A 15,823-nucleotide genomic window follows, 5' to 3' on the forward strand; every position below is an offset into this window, starting at 1 on the left:
AGGGCTGCGTCACTGCGCACTTGGAGGACGAGCCTCGGTGACCAGCCCAACCAAGGCAGATTCCCTGTTTCCGGTCTCAGTCCACTGGCTAGCGTCACCACGGATGAACCCATGCAACTGGGTGGGTTCCGTCTCTCCCCTGAGGAACGTCAAGGCCGGCTGAGGGAAGGGCGGTGTCTTCTACTGCGGTCAGTTGGGTCATTCCGTGAGCAACTGTCACGTCAAAGATGCCGGTGCTGGTAGCAAGGGCACGGGAGAGGTGAGTCTGTATTTCATAAAGGAAGACCCTACAAGGGTTCTTCCTAAAGTGACACTATGCTATCCTGATCAAGAAATTCATACACTTGTATTAATTGACTCTGGTTCTGACGCAAACTTACTCAACTCCCTCCTCGTTAGACGTATGCACCTTAGAACCTTTCAAATAAAATGCCACCGCAACACCTATGCTGCAGACGGCAGTTTTATGGGCAAGATCACTCACCGCACCCAAACACTCACATTGACATTTCCTGATTCTCACTCGGAACGCATTAGTTTTCATGTGTTTGACGCCATGAATCATGACCTTATCTTAGGGAACCCATGGTTGAAATTACATAACCCCCACATTGACTGGTCCTCTGGGCAGGTTATACCATGGGGCAGCAATTGCGCCCAGAACTGTTTCAAGCCACCATGTGAAGTTCAGGGCTATGTTTCTCATGACAATGCACAGACCCCATCTGGGGATCCTGATTTATCTCAAGTACCCACCTGTTACCAGGATATTAATGACGTTTTTTCCAAGTCCAAGGCCAAATCCCTTCCAACCCACAGACCTTATGACTGTGCTGTTGACTTGCTGCCTGGAACCACACCCCCACGAGGGAGGTTATTCTCTCTTTCAGGGCCGGAACACAAGGCTATGAAGGAGTATGTGGATGAATCCCTGGCAGCCGGGATTATTCGCCCATCTTCATCCCCTGCGGGAGCCGGATTTTTCTTTGTGGACAAGAAGGACAAGACTCTGCGACCCTGTATTGATTACCGAGGTCTCAACGACATAACGGTGAAAAACAGGTATCCTCTTCCTCTCATCTTCACCGACTTTGAGTTCCTGGAGGGAGGATTGGATTTTCACCAAACTAGACTTTCTGAAATGCATATCATTTAGTTAGGATAAGGGAGGGGAATGAATGGAAAACAGCATTCAACACACCAATGGGAAATTATGAGTATTTGGTGATGCCTTTTGGACTAACTAACGCTCCAGCTGTGTTACAGAACTTTGTCAATGATGTCCTGCGTGACATGTTGAATGTGTATGTTTTTGTATATTTAGACAATCAGAATCAGAATCATCTTTATTTGCCAAGTATGTCCAAAAACACACAAGGAATTTGTCTCCGGTAGTTGGAGCCCCTCTAGTACGACAACAGACAGTTTGTTAATTTACAGAACACTTTGGAGACAGAAAGACATTGACAAAAAAAAAAAAAAAAAAAGTCACTGAGCTGTAAAGGGTTGCTAGTTATCTGGTATTGCCGGTACATTTTTAAAAAAAATTTAAAACATTTTTTGACAATTGTGCAAAAAGACTGGGACAATGTTGGTTGTGCAAATGTTACAGATACTCCTCAATCAGTGTGCAAATGGAGCAGATGCTACTCTGGCATGAGTGGCCAGTATATACAAATAGTGCAGCATGGCGAGACAACTACAGTGAGTGCACGAGTAATACATAATTGGCCCCACAGAAATGTGACAACAAACTCAAGTAAAAAAATTGCCAGCTAATTGTAACGGAATTATAGGTTAAGTGTTTAAGAAGTTGATCGCAAGAGGGAAGAAGCTGTTGGAATGTCTACTAGTTCTAGTTTGCATTGATTGGTAGCGCCTACCTGAGGGAAGGAGCTGGAAGAGCTGGTGACCGGGGTGCGCAGGGTCCGAGAGGATTTTGCACGCCCTTGTCTTAGTTCTGGCAGCGTGCAAGTCCTCAATGGTGGGTAGGGGGGTACCGACAATGCTTTCAGCAGTTTTGATTGTCCGTTGCAGTCGGAGTTTGTCCTTTTTTGTAGCAGCACCAAACCAGACTGTGATGGAAGAACACAGGACTGATTCGATGACCACTGTGTAGAACTGTCTCAGCAGCTCCGGTGGCAGGGCGTGCTTTCTCAGAAGCCGCAGGAACTACATCCTCTGCTGGGCCTTTTTGATGTTGGTCGCCCACTTCAGGTCCTGAGAGACTGTAATTCCCAGGAACTTGAAGGTCTCGACGCTTGACACAAGGCAGCTGTGGCAAAGACATGAATGAAAAGCACTGTATAGTTTGATTTATAATAATAAACTGTCACTTTTGTCACAGATGAGATACATCCGTGATGTCTCCTGAAGCCCACGATCATCTCTACAGTCTTGAGCGTGTTCAGCTCCAGGTTGTGTCGGCCGCACTACAGCTCCAGCCGCTCCGCTTCCTGTCGATATGCAGACTCATCACCGTCATTGATGAGGCCGATGACAGTGGTGTCATCTGCAAACTTTAGGAGTTTGACAGTCGGGTCCGCTGAGGTGCAGTCGTTCGTGTAGAGAGAGAAGAGCAGCGGAGAGAGGACACGACCTTGGGGCGCCCCAGTGCTGATGCTGCGTGTGGATGAGGTGGCCTCCCCCAGCCTGACCTGCTGTGTCCTCCCCGTCAGAAAGCTGTAAATCCACTGGCAGATGGCAGGTGAGACGCTAAGCTGGAGAAGCTTGGATGAAAGGAGTTCAGGGATGATGGTGTTGAACGCTGAGCTGAAGTCCACGAACAAGATTCTCGTGTAGGTCCCTGCACTGTCGAGGTGTTCTAGGATGAAGTGCAGTCCCATGTTGACTGCATCATCCGCAGACCTGTTCGCTTGGGAGGCAAACTGCAGGGGGTCCAGCAGGGGACCTGTGACACTCTTGAGGTGGTCCAGCACAAGACGTTCAAAGGACATCATGACCACAGATGTCAAAGCGACAGGCCTGTAGTCATTTAGACCCGAGATTGCAGGTTTCATGGGGACTGGAATGATGGTGGAGCGTTTGAAACAGGATGGAACTTCGCACAGTTCCAGAGATCTATTGAAGATCTGAGTGAAGACTGGAGCGAGCTGGTCTGCGCAGACTTTGAGGCAGGATGGGGACACATGGTATGGGCCTGCCACTTTGTTAACCTTTTGTTGTTTGAAGATGCGTCTCACATCCTATTCATGGATGGTTCACGCAGAAGTCAGAGGTGTGATTGTGGTCGGGGTGCGGCCGGGTGGGTGTGTGGTGTGAAACTGTCCTTTTCAAATCTGCAGTAGAAGGTAATCAAGTCGTTGGCTAGTGTGCTATTGTTCTCAGCTTGGGGGGATCGTCAGCGATTGGAATGCATGCCAGACTGATTTAGAGTTGTTTGCGCTAAACTGTTTTTCCAACTTTGCTGCATAGTTCCTCTTTGCAATGTTAATTTCTTTAGTCAGCTGGTTTCTAGCTCGATTATACAGGGCCCTGTCCCCGCTCTGATATGCTTCCTCCTTAGCTTGGCGAAGCTACTTAAGTTTAGCAGTGAACCATGGCTTGTTGTTGAATATGCGAAATTATTTTGTTGGTACACACACATCTTCACAGAAACTGATATCGGATGTAACAGTGTCCGTATATTCATCCAGGCTGCCAGCTGAATTTTCAAAGACACTCAAGTCTGTGCAGTCTAAACAGCTTTGAAGTTCCATCTTTGCTTCATTGGTCCACTTTTTCACTGTTTTCACTGTAGGCTTCGCGCATTTAAGTTCTTGCCTGTACATCGGTATTAAGCGAATTAAGCAGTGATCAGACGAGCCCAGGGCTGCACGAGGTATAGCACGGTATGCGTTTTTTACCGTAGTGTAGCAGTGGTCTAAAGTATTATTTTCCCTGGTAGGACAGTCGATGTGCTGCTTGTATTTAGGGAGTTCGTGGTTGAGTTTAGCTTTGTTAAAGTCACCAAGAATCAAGAGGGGTGAGTCCGGGCGTTTTTTTTCAATTTCGTTGACTTGTTCGGCGAGCGTTAGCAATGCGGTGTTCGTGTTAGCTTGAGGCGGAATGTAGACTCCAGCCAGTATGAATGATGCGAACTCACGTGGCGAGTAGAATGGTTTTCAGTTCAAAAACAGCAACTCCAAACAGGGGCTGCAGTGTGTGCTGAGCTCCGTGACGTCCGTACACCATTTTTCGTTGATATAGAGGCATATCCCGCCGTCCTTTGTTTTCCCCGATGATTCCATGTCGCGGTCCGCTCGATGAATGTGGAAGCCGGGAAGCATGACGGCGCCATCGGGTACAGCGTCGCAAAGCCAGGTCTCCGTGAAGCACATGGCCGCGGAACGTCCGAAGTCTTTACTGGTCTTTAACAAATGATGAAGCTCGTCCATTTTGTTGGGTAGGGAGCGTACATTCATGAGGTGGATCGACGGGAACGCCAATCTGTGTCCTCTCTTGCGGAGTTTCACCTGAATGCCGCCGCGCTTCCCTCTGTGGCGCCGTTTTCGTCTCCATGCACCGAAAACCGCGGAGGCCGCTCCGGTGAGTAACTCGGGGAAAAAACTGAGCAGATTTGCAAAAGTTGTTGACAGAAAGTCCGGAGTAGCCTCCTTGATGGTTAGCAGGTCTCCCCTTGTGTAAGTGAGTCGTGTAAGGTCTCCAAAGACGGTCGAAAAACACAAAAATAATACTAGAGAGCGCGTTACCGAGGCGACCACACCGGTAGGCGCCATCTTGTTTTTTTCCACCAGCGCTGTGATATCGACATGGAGTGTAACAGAATTCCAGTGGCAATCTGTGAAGCTCTGGAGAATTCCATCCCCACATGCAGGTGTGCACTTAATAATTTTACAGACTCCCAACCTAAGATTAGTGAACACCTGCTTTAGCATATTGCCTGTACCTCTTTTCTGTCATTTTCAGACCACACTTCTGCAGCTTTCCAAAAAAAAAAACAAAGACAGGAAACAATTGTTAAACATTAAAAAATACAAACAAATGTTTATATTTAAAATGTTTTGTACATTGTATGACAGCAACATGACTGGAAAGACTGGTAGAAGCAAGTTTTCAACTTACCTTTTTCAGACTTGCCCTCAAAAGTGCTGTGAGCTTGCAGGGGATGGTCCAGTATGTAAAGCATCTCCCCTCCAAGGTTCATGAAAACCAGGGGGAGAGTTTTCATTGACATCCTGGAAAATCAGTCTGTCGAGAGACAATTCAACTTCTTGAAAGTTCGAGTTGTGAGAAATTTTTTTGTTTTCTGCAGCGGGTTGCGGATTGTTTCCATGCTCTTATCTGAGCATGCCTCTGCAGAAAAGACAAGGATGCAACAGGTGGTCAGGATAAGGATCAGCCACGGTCACGCTCAAGCTCACTGGCCGGTGCACAATGACGACGTATCCTGGATGTGGTCGAATGTGCTGGAATGAGCCTGTAGGGAGAAATCTTGATGGGAAGATATTGTGGATGGTTGATATTGTCTCATCAATAAAGTTAAAGAGGACTCATATAAAATCATGCACCAAATAGATTCAGAAAATATATATGAAAAAAAGATTACAAGTTGAAAATGAATACTCTTTTACCAATTATGGAATTAAATCCTCTTTTTTTGTCACTCTTCATTTGTTTTGAAGATATTTTGGGTTGACATGCAGAACTAATCATCAACTGCAGGAAAATAAATTTTTTATTCATTTGGACGCCATCGAGATGAATAAAGACATTTCTTCTTGGTACAACCTCTTTGGAAAAATACCACGTCTTCACTCAGATCTTCAATAAATCTCTGGAAATGTGCGAAGTTCCATCCTGTTTCAAACGCTCCACCATCATTCCAGTCCCCAAGAAACCTGCAAAAACCTGAAGAAACCTGAATGACGACAGGCCTGTCGCTTTGACATCTGTGGTCATGAAGTCCTTTGAACGTCTTGTGCTGGACCACCTCAAGAGTGTCACAGGTCACCTGCTGGACCCCCTGCAGTTTGCCTACCAAGCGAACAGATCTGCGGATGATGCAGTCAACATGGTACTGCACTTCATCCTCGAACACCTCGACAGTGCAGGGACCTAAGCGAGGATCCTGTTCGTGGACTTCAGCTCAGCGTTCAACACCATCATCCCTGAACTCCTTTCATCCAAGCTTCTCCAGCTCAGCGTCTCACCTGCCATCTGCCAGTGGATTTACAGCTTTCTGACGTGCAGGACACAGCAGGTCAGGCTGGGGGAGGCCACCTCATCCACACGCAGCATCAGCACTGGGGCACCCCAAGTTGTGTCCTCTCTCCGCTGCTCTTCTCTCTCTACACGAATGACTGCACCTCAACGCACCCGACTGTGAAACTCCTGAAGTTTGCAGATGACACCACTATCATCGGCCTCATCAAGGACGGTGACGAGTCTGCATATCGACAGGAAGTGGAGCGGCTGGAGCTGCGGTGCTGCCGACACAACCTGGAGCTGAACACGCTCAAGACTGTAGAGATGATCGTGGACTTCAGGAGGCATCCTTCGCTACAGCTGCCCCTCACGCTATACAGCTGCCTTGTGTCAACTGTCGAGACCTTCAAGTTCCTGGGAATTACAGTCTCTCAGGACCTGAAGTGGGCGATCAACATCAACTCCGTCCTCAAAAAGGCCCAGCAGAGGTTGTACTTCCTGCGGCTTCTGAGAAAGCACGGCCTGCCACCGGAGCTGCTGAGCCAGTTCTACACAGCGGTCATCGAATCAGTCCTGTGTTCTTCCATCACAGTCTGGTTTGGTGCTGCTACAAAAAAGGACAAACTCCGACTGCAAATGGACAATCAAAACTGTTGAAAGGATTGTCGGTACCCCCCTACCCACCCTTGAGGACTTGCACGCTGCCAGAACTAAGACAAGAGCGTGCAAAATCCTCTTGGACCCTCCACATCCAGGTCACCAGCTCTTCCAGCTCCTTCCCTCAGGTAGGCACGACTGATCAATGCAAACTAGAACTAGCAGACATTCCAACAGCTTCTTCCCTCTTGCGATCAATTTCTTAAACACCTAACTTACAATTCTATTGCAACATGCTGGCAATTTTTTTTATTTTTATCTTGAGTTTGTTGTCACATTTCTGTCGGGCCAATTATATATTACTCGTGCACTCACTGTAGTAGTCTCACCACGCTGCACTATTTGCATATCTGTTGTTGACCTATACTGGCCACTCACGCCAGAGTAGCATCTGCTCCATTTGCACACTGACTGAGGAGTATCTGCAACATTTGCACAATCAACATTGTCCCAGACTATCGCTTGAAGTCTCGGCGCCCTTTGCACAATGGTCATTGCACCGGGCTATTGCAATATTAGTCATTCGAACTGCTCTTAGTGCTAGAAGACTCTGAATCTTTTTGCACAATTGTCAATTGGACAATTACCGGCATTACCAGATAACTACCAACCCTTTATTGCTCAGTGACTGTTTTTCTAAAATGTCTTTATGTCTCAAAAGTGTTCTCTGTCATTTGAATGTCTGTTGTCGTACTAGAGCGGCTCCAATTACCGGAGACAAATTCCTTGTGTGTTTTTTGGACATATTTGGCAAATAACGATGATTCTGACTCTGATATTGCTTGGTACTTCTGTCCATAATTTTGTTTTAAACTGAAAAGTGGACTGAAATCTTTCCATTGTGTACCAAATTCTTGACCACGACGTACAGTTATTCTGTTTCAAAGCAAACTGAGCATTATACAACCTGAGGAAAGGCAGAATATTGCAGTGGCAATCATGAGATTATTTTGAAAGTCGTTTCATGACTCACGTCTCAGAACTGACCTCTGTTTTTATTTGTGTTTGCAGCGCCTGCGCCACAGCTCGCGGTACCGGCCCCGGTGCCCTCAACGGGGCCCGACGAGGACCTCGTGTCCAGTTTTTTCTTGGGGGACACTGACTTTGGGGGCTCCGGATGGAACCTGGATGTGGGGCCCAAGGTGGACCTGACCTCGGCCTTGTACAGGCAGCTTGAAGCACTGAAGGCGGAGGAAGCTGCTGGATCGGAGCATCGACTTAAAATTTATTTCAAATGTTTTAATAAGCCTATGTACATATTCTATGATTTTTTGTTTGTTTTTTTCTCTCAATGAATGTTTTTACAAATGTATTTTATTAATTCTATTCTGTGTGTGTTCCACAGAAAATATACAGTAATCCCCATTACTTAGAACGTACAGAATAAAAAAGTTTGAAGGTCACATATTTCACACTTTAATTTAGGGCCCACCAACCTTCTACAAAGTGAGAGCTGCTACTGTTTATGCCACACTGCTGAAAAAAGAAACAGTGGAATTTTGACTCATGAATTGAAATCGCTCCATGACCAGTATCGCAGGTGTCAGGCAGAATCCTCACAATTCCAAAACCATCACTTTTCATCCATCCATCCATTTTCTGTCAAGGGTCGCGGGTGTGCTGGAGCCTATCCCAGCCATCTTCGGGCGAGAGGCGGGGTGCACCCTGAACTGGTCGCCAGCCAATCGCAGGGCGCATACAAACAAACAACCATTCGAGCACACATTAACACCTACGGGCAAATTAGAGTCTTCAATCAACATAACACGCATGTTTTTGGGATGTGGGAGGAAACCGGACTGCCCAGAGAAAACCTACGCAGACGCGGGGAGAACATGCAAACACCACACAGGCGGGGTCGGGATTTGAACCCCGGTCCTCAGAACTGTGCGGCAGATGTGCTAACCAGTCGGTCACCGTGCCGCCCATCGCTTTAAAGGAATTAAGAAGACAAAAAAAATAAAACAGGATTTTAACATTGCATCGTCAAAGAGAACAAGCCGTTTTCAGCACTTTAGATTGCTAATAATTTGTAAAAAAAATTAATGAATTTAACAAAAAGAACTACTACAACCCCTATCCGATCCCCGGCGACAGAAGCTGGCTCTCGGGACGTGGAATGTCACCTCTCAGGCAGGGAAGGAGCCAAAGCTGGTGTATGAGGTCGAGAAGTTCCGACGAGATATGGTCGGGCTCGCCTCCACACACAGCTTAGGCTCTGGTACCAGTCCTCTTGAGAGGGATTGGACTCTTTTACACTCTGGAGTTTCCCACGGTGAGAGGCGCCGAGCAGGTGTGGGTATACTTATTTCCCCCCGGCTCGGCGCCTGTACGTTGGGGTTCACCCCGGTGAAGGAGAGGGTCGTCTCCCTCCGCATTCGGGTGGGGGGTGCATATTTGGCATTCGCCTTATTCACCTATTTACGGACTTTATTTGAAACCTATCCTTTGTTACTGAATGAAAAATTTGTTTTTTGTGCTCAAGCCAAAGCAATGAAAGTATGACTTTGCCACCATCTTGTGACCTCTTGGTGCCAAGGAGCAACGTGGAAGTGAGTTGAGGAGTTTCATTGAGACAAATGTAGTCCTCTGCTGCCATCTTGAGTGACATAAAGGCAATTATAAACTGCCATTTTACAGTATGTAACATCCATGACTTATTTCTTTTCATTGTAGGCGTACTCGTCTATGACTTCGGGTGAATTCAAGTTTCTCCGACAAACGCTGCTCACATTCTCACAGGACATGCACATCCGCGTGAGTTCCTTGCTATCTAAGTGAACACTGATATCAGCTGAAATAAAAACACTGCATCCGTTCTCCACTGTGCTTTCTCATTCAGGTGTCCATTTTCCTCAAAAACCAAATCCAGAATCCCAACGGGCGTTTCGCCCTGTCAACCTCAGGCCCAGTGGCTCATGGAATGGATGTTCCTGGGATCATTCGGTGAGAACGTGTTGTTTTACGGAGGAATTTGGACTGTTTATCCGAAATGACCGTCATTTCTGTCGTGTCTTTCAGGATATTTGACAATAAGGGACGACAAATGCAGCAGAGCCGGTTCTCCTCAGGTGGGAGTTACACCCTCCCCATAAAAGATGCATAATTTGGCCTACATGGCGACAGAATCATCAAACTGGGCGTGAACATGTCTGCACCATGCACCATGTCTTATTTAAATGTTTACATGACATTACATGTGTGGATAACACTCTTCCATTAAAAATTATATTTTAAATTATTATAAGCATATTAATAAAAAGTATATTTTAAATTATTATAAGCCATTGCAACATTATGCAGTTTGAACATTGACACTGCTCAAATATAGAAAAAAATAGTGCTAATATGATTCATTTAAACTTTATTGCACATAACTTAAATTAAAAAAAAAAGTTTTAAAAACAAACCGTTCTTAAAGACTAAATGCAAATGTACTGTACTAAAAGGTTAAATTCAACTGAACTGGAGAGGAAGTGACAATTTCATATACCATGAGAGGGAGCCCACATCCCACTAGTGGTACAAGTACCACACTTTAAGAAAAACTGCACTTTAAGCCCCCTCCTTGAGCCGTCACCTTATCGTGCTGGAGGGATTTGTGTGTCCCAACGATCCTAGGAGCTAAGTTGTCTGGGGCTTTATGCCCCTGGCAGGGTCACCCATGACAAACAGGTCCAAGGTGAGGGACCAGACAAAGCACGGCTCAAAGACCCCTTATGATGACGAAAAAAGATGGACTTCGTTTTCCCTTGCCTGGACGCGGTCACCGGGGCCCCCCACTGGAGCCAGACCTGGTGGTGGGGCTCGAAGGCGAGTGCCTGGTGGGTGGGCCTGCACCCATGAGGCCCGGCTGGGCACAGCCCGAAAGAGTAACGTGGGTCCCCCTTCCCATGGACTCACCACCTGTGGGAGGGGCTATTGGGGTCGGGTGCAGTGTGAGTTGGGCGGTGGCCGAAGGCGGGGACCTTGGCGATCCGATCTACAGAAGCTCTAGGGACTGTGGAATGTCACCTCTTTGGCAGGAAAGGAGCCCGAGCTGGTGTGTGAGGTCGAGAAGTTCCGACGAGATATAGTCGGACTCGCCTCCACACACACCTCGGGCTCTGGTACCAGTCCTCTCGAGAGGGGTTGGCCTCTCTTCCACTCTGGAGTTGCCCACGGTGAGAGGCGCCGAGCAGGTGCGGGTATACTTATTTTCCCCCGGCTTGGCGCCTGGACGTTGGGGTTCACCGCGGTGGACGAGAGGGTAGCCTCCCTCCGCCTTCGGGTGGGGGGACTGGTCCTGACTGTTGTTTGTGCCGATGCACCAAACAGCAGTTCAAAGTACCCACCCTTTTTGGAGTCCTTGGAGGCGGTGCTGGAGAGCTGTCCCGCTGGGTTCTGCTGGGGGACTTCAATGCTCACGTGGGCAATGACAGTGAGACCTGGAAGGGCGTGATTGGGAAGAACGGCCCCCCCACCTGTTCAGAACCCGAGCGGTGTTCTGTTATTGGACTTCTGTGCTCGTCACGGATTGTCCATAACGAACACCATGTTTAAGCATAAAGGTGTCCACACGTGCACTTGGCACCAGCACACCCTAGGTTGCAGTTCAATGATCAACTTTGTGGTCATGTCATCGGACTTGCGGCCGCATGTCTTGGACACTCGGGTGAAGAGAGGGGTGGAGCTATTACGGAAGAATTTGGACTGTTTATCCGAAATGACCGTCATTTCTGTCGTGTCTTTCAGGATATTTGACAATAAGGGACGACAAATGCAGCAGAGCCGGTTCTCCTCGGGTGGGAGTTACACCCTCCCCATAAAAGATGCATCATTTAGCCTACATGGCGACAGAGTCATCAAACTGGGCGTGAACGTCTGCAACATGCACCATGCACAATGTTTTATTTCAATGTTTACATTACACTCCATGTGTGGATAAGACTCTTGTTTTGCTGTGTTTCTTCCAAATAAAGGTACAGTATAAATTTGGGAGGGGAATAATAAATTCACCCAGTGAAGGTTATGTCACTGTAAAACTCTACACATGTTATGTCATCTTCAGTGCATCAGGTATGTTAAATGTTATAACCGTGAAACCATATAAATGTAAATTCACGGTAACGGGACGGCAGAAATCACAATTCAGTTCGTACCTTGGTGTTAAGTTCACAGTTCAGTTTACATTGGGTATAGCAAGGGAACAAAATGCTAAATAAACTGCTGACACTGAAGATGAAACTTCTTAAATCTTTTCTGTTTCGGAAAATATGCAACATCAATAGTGTCAATTATTATGCTATGATACCAATGGCATTTGTTGTGACAGAAGAGCTTGGGAGAGCCTGTTAAAATACCGCTGGATGTTTGTGTCACTCCAGTTTTTTTTAATTTCATGCTGCAGTGATATTCATGATTGCCTGGTTCTGTTTCCAATTCGTTCACAAGTTTATCTTAGAGCCAAACCATACCGCAAGTCATGATGCCCGCGACAGAAGCTGAGCTGCACTGTGCTTGTTCACAGAAAATGCGCGTGGCTCGAGTCCAAAGTACAACCCCAATTCCAATTCAGTTGGTATGTTGTGTTAAGCATAAAAAAAAAAACAGAATACAATGATTTGCAAATAATGTTCAACCTATATTTAATTGAATACACTACAAAGACAAGATATGTAATGTTCAAACTGATAAACTTTATTGTTTTTAGCAAATAATCATTAACTTAGAATTTTATGGCTCCAACACGTTCCAAAAAAGTTGGGACAGGTGGCAAAAAAGACTGAGAAAGTTGAGGAATGCTCATCAAACACCTGTTTGGAACATCCCACAGGTGAACAGGTGAATTGGGAACAGGTGGGTGCCATGATTGGGTAGAAAAGGAGCTTCCCTTAATTTCTCAGTCATTCACAAACAAAGTTGGGGCGAGGTTCACCTCTTTGTGAACAAGTGTGTGAAAAAATAGTCGAACAGTTTATGGACAATGTTCCTCAACGTACAATTGCAAGGAATTTAGGGATTTCATCACCTACGGTCCATAATATCATCAAAAGGTTTAGACAATCTGGAGAAATCACTGCATGTAACAACAAGAACGAAAACTAACATTCAATGCCCGTGACCTTCGATCCCTCAGGCGGCACTGCATCAAAAACCGACATAAATGTATAAAGGATATCACCACATGGGCTCAGGAACACTTCAGAAAACCAATGTCAGTAAATACAGTTTGGCGCTACATCCGTAAGTGCAACTTGAAACTCCATTGTGCAAAGCAAAAGCCATTCATCCATCCATCCATTTTCTACCGCTTATCCGAGGTCGGGTCGCGGGGGCAATAGCTTTAGCAGGGACGCCCAGACTTCCCTCTCCCAGCCACTTCATCGAGCTCTTCCGGGGGGATCCCGAGGCGTTCCCAGGCTAGCCGAAGGACGTAGTCTCTCCAGCATGTCCTGGGTCGTCCCCGGGGTCTTCTCCCGGTGGCACGTGCCCGGAACACCTCACTTGGGGCAGGATCTCATCCCCGACCTGGAGAGGGCACGCCACCCTTTTCCGACTGAGGACCATGGTCTCAGATTTAGAGGTGTTGATTCTCATCCCAGCCGCTTCACACTCGGCTGCGAACTACTCCAATGAGAGTAGGAGGTCACGGCTTGATGAAGCCAACAGAACCACATCATCTGCAAAAAGCAGAGATGCAATACTGAGGCCACCAAACCCTCTATGCCTCGGCTGCGCCTTGAAAGTCTGTCCATAAAAGTTATGAACAGAATCGGTGACAAAGGGCAACCTTGGCGGAGTCCATCCCTCACCGTAAACGAGTCCAACTTACTGGCGGATATGCGGACCAAACTCTGACTCCAGGCGTACAGCCCGTATCAGGTGGTTGGGTACCCCATACTCCCGAAGCACCCCCCCGAGGGACACGGTCGAACGCCTTCTCCAAGTCCAAAAGCAAAGCAAAAGCCATTTATCAACAACACCCAGAAACGCCGCCGGCTTCTCTTGGCCAGAGCTCATCTAAGATGGACTGATGCAAAGTGGAAAAGTGTTCTGTGGTCCGACGAGTCCACAATTCAAAGTGTTTTGGGGAAATTGTGGACGTCATGTCCTCCGGGCCAAAGAGGGAAAGAACCATCCGGACTGTTATGGACGCAAAGTTCAAAAGCCAGCATCTGTTGATGGTATGGGGCTGTGTTAGTGCCAATGGCATGGGTAACTTATACATCTGTGAAGGCACCATTAATGCTGAAAGGTACATACAGGTTTTGGAGCAACATATGCTGCCATCCAAGCAACGTCTTTTTCATGGACGCCCCTGCTTATTTCAGCAAGAGAATGCCAAACCACATTGTGCACGTGTTACAACAGCGTGGCTTCGTAGTAAAAGAGTGCGGGTACTAGACTGGTCTCCCATTGAAAATGTGTTGCGCATTATGAAGCGTAAAATACAACAACGGAGTACCCGGACCGTTGAACAGCTGAAGCTGTACATCAAGCAAGAATGGTAAAGAATTCCACCTACAAAGCTTCAACAATTAGTGTCCTCAGTTCCCAAACGTTTATTGAATGTTGTTAAAAGAAAAGGTGATGTAACACACTGGTAAACATGACCCTGTTCCAGCTTTTTTGGAACATCTTGCAGCCATAAAATTTTAAGTTAATGATTATTTGCGAAAAACAATCAGGTTTATCAGTTTGAACATTAAATATCGTGTCTTTGTCGTGTATTCAATTAAATATCGGTTGAATATGATTTGCAAATCATTGTATTCTGTTTTTACTAATGTTTAACACAAAGTCCTAACTTCATTGGAATTGTGGTTGTAGTTACATGAACATTTTGTGTGGGAACCCTAATAATCATCCCATCATACTATAGAACATAATCGCTCCTGCCTTTTATAAATATGATTTGTATGGCTTTGGAAAAAAAAAAACCAGTCAAGGAAAAATTGTGGCAAGCTTTCATACAGGGAGGGCCAGATCCGCCCCATGGGGCTTAAATTTGACACCTGTGTGCAACATACGCTCTTTTGACACATCTTTCTGCTATAAGTTTTTATCTCCATGCCACAGACAGAAACCGCTCCCAACCCTTTGGCTAACGAAGAGCTCAATCTACTGGGCCCGTCTGATGGGCACTGTTGAGATTGAGAACGTGTCCGGTTCTCAAATTGGCTTTCAGATCAACCTGTTTAATTCAGCCCAAGAGGAGAATGAGGGGTACGTGTTTTATTTCTTATCTGTCCTTTTTACCATGATGTGGGTGTTTAATTTGTAACTTATTTTGTTCAATGGAGGAGCTTCAGGTGGAGCTGATGAGTCATTTGGAGTGATAAATGTAACAGCCCTGCAGGTAAACGCGCACGTCCATCGCGTGTTTCTGGAACTGCGGCGTGACTGAAATGTTTTCTATTTCAGGATGAACATTCAGCAACTCAGCTGGCTCAAATCGCCGCCCTCTTTGCAGAACAAGAGGAGATGCCAGATGATGTGAACAGTAACAAAGAAGATGACCTGCTGGCCATGATGGATGACCTCTGACCTTTGTGACATGTTAATATTCAAATCCTGTCTTCAAACCACTTTCCACTCTCCTGGAGCGTAGCGCATCTAAATAAAATTTTAAACACATGATTTAAAGAAAGTTTGAATTCATTTATTGCCGTTTTTGACACACTTAATCAAATATTTATTTACGATTATTGCTCTTTTGTATGACCTCTTTTAGAAAAATAATAGCCATAAAGAGCATTTCTTTTACAACAGAACCAAAGTGCAGTTCAGTCGCGCGAGCCCCTGAAGGTCTGCCATTAGCCCGCAGGTAGCGCTGTTGTGTTATTTGACCAGAAGTATGTGACGTATGTATAGACGTCATCACGTCACGTTTTCTGTATCCGGAAGTGTTTGGCATTCTCCCGCGGAGGCGTTTTTTGTGTGCGAATTTTTCAAATGGATTAAAGCGCAAGCGAATGCAGGTAAATGTTGGATATTGTACATACATGGACATTAA

General features: G+C 46.3%; 1 pseudogene; it reads left to right on the forward strand.

The window, feature by feature from the left end:
- LOC133395583 (protein OSCP1-like) overlaps positions 1-15,363 on the forward strand; it is a 53,203-nt pseudogene extending 37,840 nt beyond the window's left edge.
- Positions 15,364-15,823: the final 460 nt, after the last annotated feature.

The sequence above is a fragment of the Phycodurus eques genome, chromosome 20 (assembly GCF_024500275.1).
Source record: "Phycodurus eques isolate BA_2022a chromosome 20, UOR_Pequ_1.1, whole genome shotgun sequence".
In the NCBI taxonomy this organism is placed as follows: domain Eukaryota; kingdom Metazoa; phylum Chordata; class Actinopteri; order Syngnathiformes; family Syngnathidae; genus Phycodurus; species Phycodurus eques.